The following is a 4,879-nucleotide window of genomic DNA, read 5'->3' as shown; positions in this document are numbered from 1 at the left end:
ACTTGATCATGGTGTATGATCCTTTTAATGTGCTGTTGGATTCTGTTTGCTAGTATTTTGTTGAGGATTTTTGCATCTATGTTCATCAGTGATATTGGCCTATAGTTTTCTTTCTTTGTGACATCTTTGTTTTTGGTATCAGGGTGATGGTGGCCTCGTAGAATTAGTTGGAAAGTGTTCCTCCCTCTGCTATATTTTGGAAGAGTGGGAAGGATAGGTGTTAGCTCTTCTCTAAATGTTTGATAGAATTCACCTTTGAAGCCATCTGGTCCTGGGCTTTTGTTTGTTGGAAGATTTTTAATCACAGTCTCAATTTTAGTGCTTGTGATTGGTCTGTTTATATTTTCTATTTTTTCTTGGTTCAGTGTCGGAAGGTTGTTCTTTTCTAAGAATTTGTCCATTTTTTCCAGGTTGTCCATTTTATTGGCATAGAGTTCCTTGTAGTAATCTCTCATGATCCTTTGTATTTCTGCAGTGTCAGAAATTTGGTACATTTGTATGTGGTAACTAGACTGGCAATTCTTGGTTTCCATCCCAATGCTTCCTAGTGCCTTTAATTGTACAGTTACTGTTTAAGCCATTCCCAAATGCTGACCAGATGCTTCCAGATGGGTGTAACTGACCCAAATGGGGAGCCCCTGGGCCTCACCCGCCTGTAACAGAAGAGGCTGCTGAGGGTCACAGTTTCACCCCCGGGCTCAGGTGCTGGGAGGCCACCCCTTGCGGGAGGGTGGGGCCCTGGCAGTAAAAAGCTCTGCGCAGGGGCGGGCGCGCGGAAGGGAGGAGGGGTCGGGCGATAAGGCCGGGTGGAACAGACAGCCACCTACTCCCGCATCTCGCTCCTGTAGCACTGAGACCTCAGCCGAACCTATAAAGATGAACAAGCCTGGGAGTTAAGACACCCTGCTACGATGGTTCGCACTTGTCTCCTGGGTACACCCAGGATGCCTCTGTCCTGTGACGACTGACCCATAAATCCACCACAAGCGCCTCAGACCCTGATGTGAGTTGCCTCTGCCTCCTGTGTATTCCCTCCGTCCCACCCCCTAATCCCCCACCACCTGTGAATAAAGCCCCTTCATCCTTGGATCCTTCTTGAAGTTCTAGGGAGGGAAATGCACTAACCTTCGGTGCAAAATTTAAGCAAAATCCCAGCAGCTCTTTTTGGTAGAAATAGAAAAGCTAATTCTAAAATTTGTATGGAAAGGCAAAGGAACTGGAATAGCTAAAACAATATTGAAAATGAAGAATAAAGGTGGAGGAATCACAAACTGGTTTTAAGACAATTTGTAGCTATAGTAATCAAGAGGGTGTGGTGTTGGAGGAGGGACAGACACACAGATCAATAAACTAGGGGAGACTAGAAATAGACTTACACAGGTATGACCAACTGCTATGTGACAGAGATGCAAAAGTAATTGAGGGGCGAACAGATACTTTTTTCAATAGATAGTGGGGACTTCGATTAGCAGAAAAATGGACTTCAACCTAAACTTGACACCTTTTACAAAAATTAACTCAAAATGGATCATATATCAATATAAAAAGTAAAGCTGTAAAAATTATAGACAGAAACAACATCTTCATGACTTAGGGTTAGGTGAAGAGTTCTAAGAGAGTACACCAAAAGCACATTCCACAAAAAGAAAAAAAAGGATAAAGTGGTCTTCATCAAAATTAAAATCTTTTGTTCTGTGAAATATCTTGTCAAGAGGATGAAAAGAAACTACAGACTGGGAGAAAATATTTGCAAGTCACATATCCAATAAAAGACTTGTATCCAAAATATACAAAGAACTCCCTAATCCCAAAAGTAAGAAAACGATCCTATTACAAAATGGACGAATGAACAAACATTTCACTGAAGAGATGACAAGCACATGAAAAGATGATTAACATTAGCCATTAGGAAAATGCAAATTAAAATCATAAGGAGATATCACTATACACCTAGCAAATGACTAAAATTAAAAATACAGTACCAAGCATTGGAAAGACTGGAGCAACTGGATTGTTGGTGGGACTCTGAAATGGTAGTCACTCTAGAAAAATTTGGCAGTTTCTTATAAAGTTAACATATGCTTAGGATCCAACAATTGCACTCCTGGGTAGTTATCACACAGAAATGAAATGTCTGCCCACACAAAATCCTGTACACACATGTTCATGGCAACTGTATTTGTGACAGTCAAGAACTAGAAGCAACCTAAATGTCCTTCAGTGGGCAAATAAACTGGCTGCATCCATAAATGAAATGCTACTCAGTCGTAAAAGACACTTGTTGCGTGCAACAATTTCTATGGATCTTAGTGGTATGCCAAGTACAAAAAGCCAATCTCAAAAGGTTACATATGTCTTGTATCATTTCATGTATATGAACTTCTTGAAATGACAAAATTATAGCAATGCAGAAGAGATGGGTAGCTGCCAAGGATGAATGATGGGGATAGAGACAAACTATAAAAGAGTGGCAGGAGGGAGTGTCTTTGTGGTGATGGAACAGTCCTGTGTCCTGATTGTGGTGGTATTTACACAAATCAATACTTGTATTTCATAGTCCCCAGAAAGTGCATATAAAAATTGATGAAATAAGGCAAGTTCTGTAGTTTAGTTAGTACAGTTGTAATGTCAATTTACTGGTTTTGAAAATATACTCTGGTTATCAAGTATGTTATTAAGGGGAAGTTGGGTGAAGTATACAAATTATACTGTTTTTGCAACTTCTTGCGAGTCTTAGTTACAAATTAAAAGGTTTAAAAATTGTGAATGAGTAAATATTTAAATTCTGTGACCTCTTACATTTGCCTAGCAAACCCCAAACAAATCAGAAATTGTTAGTGCAGAAAGAATCTGGAGATCACTTAGTCCTGTGGTTCCCAAATCCAGAACGTCAGAGTCCCTAAGGCATTTGTTAGATTATACAAATACTCCTGATCTTCTGGAAAACAATCTTTACAGTATTTCTGGAAAAAATCTGTCTTATCGACAAGCTATCAGGCAGTCTTTATGAAGATACCCCCTTGCTTTCCGCACTTATGGAGATACTACTGCTCTATTCCAGCCACCTCATTTTATAAATCAGAAGCCAAAAAAAGATAGCTTTTAAGTATTTTTGAAATAATTTGCCCAAGTAATTGGCATAGCTGAAACTAGAAAAAGAGTCTGTCCTCTAAATTAAACTGTTCCTGTAGGAGATGCACCTCATAGCAAAATAATAAACACTACCTTACAGGTGGCTGCTTAGCAAATTATGGCATACATAATGCTGGGTATTTAATAAGAGTTTTTGTTGTAAACTATATTAGGGAAATACACAATACCTCAACTATATGGGTTTTTTTCCTTTTATTTTTTGATAGAGGTGAGAGACACAGTTCTAATTTGACAGCTATGCAAATTTGAATGTATATCTTTGTATAGATGGATTTTCTGTGTTTCATTCCAGGTAAATGTCTGGATTTTGTTATAACAGTCATCTGTGGGTAACATTCCTGGAGCCTGTTTCATGTTTGTCAAAGTAGCTAACATGTCTTTATTGATTTTACACAAAGTTGAGAAAAGAGACTAAGGTCATAAATTACCATATTACAATAAAATTTTCACTAACAGCTGCTTGTATAATCTTTATTCTAACCTATAAAATCTAAAATAAAATGGATCATCCAAGTATTAACTCACATATCATGATATTGTACTTGGGGGACTGCCTTGGCAGGATGTACTAAGCATTCTTAGTTTCTAGCACAATTTCTATCCGTATTATTTGGTAAAATGATGTTATATTTACTAGTATGTAAGGAAAAGAAGTGGACTTTTTAAAGCTTATTGTCATGGTAATGTCACCACAGGAGTTTTAGAGCAAAGTATTAAACATTTAACAACTGAATGTTTTAGAGTGTTCATTTGAGGGGACCCAGGAGTGACAGATAACCAACCTTTCCAAATATGCACACAAACAGTTGCCACCTCATTCAGACTGTCACTTAAGCCTTCAGTATGTGGTGTGTATCTTCAAAATGAGGGAGCCACTCACATGCAGCCCTTAGAACTTGAGCCAGGCTTGATGAACATTATTGACCTCCATTGCTTCCCAGAAGATCTGAAGCTTTCAAACAGCGATTCTGACGATAAGGAGAGCTTTTCCTGTAGGAGGGAGAGGAGGAAATTGTGGCCCCAGATCACCCCTTCAGACCTTCCAGTCTGAGAAGTGTCAGCTTCCTCTGCAGGTCCTTACCAGTGATCTGCTTATTTGTGGTAATAAATTATTGACATGAATTGTCTAATCTACTCACAGTGTAGGAGTTTTTGTTTAAGTCTAGCTTTCTAAACCTCTAGTTAATTAGAAGTCGAACAATGGGTCATGTTACTTGTCTGGGTTACAAGTGTAGGACATGCTGAGCATACCCAAATTTTCAAATAAGATGAGGTTAGATGCTGATAAATATAATGCTTTCTTACCTTTTAACAACCAGTGAACGTTTTTTTTTTGTTGTTGTTTTGCGGTACGCGGGCCTCTCACTGCCGTGGCTCCTGCCGTTGCGGAGCACAGGCTCCGGACGCGCAGGCTCAGCGGCCATGGCTCACGGGCCGAGCCGCTCCGCGGAATGTGGGATCCTCCCGTGCCGGGGCACGAACCCTTGTCCCCTGCATCGGCAGGCGGACTCCCAACGACTGCGCCACCAGGGAAGCCCCCAGTGAACGTTTAAACCTGTACAATAGGGGGCAGAGTGAGCCACATTTTAAATAATTCTTTTTTTATGTCAATCACAGCTGAGAACAGTTGAGGGAAATGTTACTTGTTGAAACACGTTTTGTCCATTAACACCTGCTTTGGAAACAATGACATGAAATAGATTGTCTTGTCATATCTTTCTCCCCC

At 39.8% G+C, this 4,879-nt stretch overlaps 1 long non-coding RNA gene across 1 annotated transcript; it reads right to left on the bottom strand.

The window, feature by feature from the left end:
- Positions 1 to 35: 35 nt before the first annotated feature.
- LOC114486817 (uncharacterized) lies at positions 36 to 4,612 on the bottom strand. Its single transcript, XR_003681110.2, has 3 exons — positions 4,459 to 4,612; positions 4,034 to 4,143; positions 36 to 868 (listed from the first exon to the last, which is right to left on the bottom strand). It is a non-coding gene; the product is annotated as an uncharacterized lncRNA (long non-coding RNA).
- Between the last annotated feature and the right edge of the window lie 267 nt (positions 4,613 to 4,879).

This window comes from Physeter macrocephalus, chromosome 8 (assembly GCF_002837175.3).
Source record: "Physeter macrocephalus isolate SW-GA chromosome 8, ASM283717v5, whole genome shotgun sequence".
In the NCBI taxonomy this organism is placed as follows: Eukaryota; Metazoa; Chordata; class Mammalia; order Artiodactyla; family Physeteridae; genus Physeter; species Physeter macrocephalus.
Note: the sequence above shows the minus strand (reverse complement) of the source record. Positions and strands in the feature narration are given on the sequence as shown.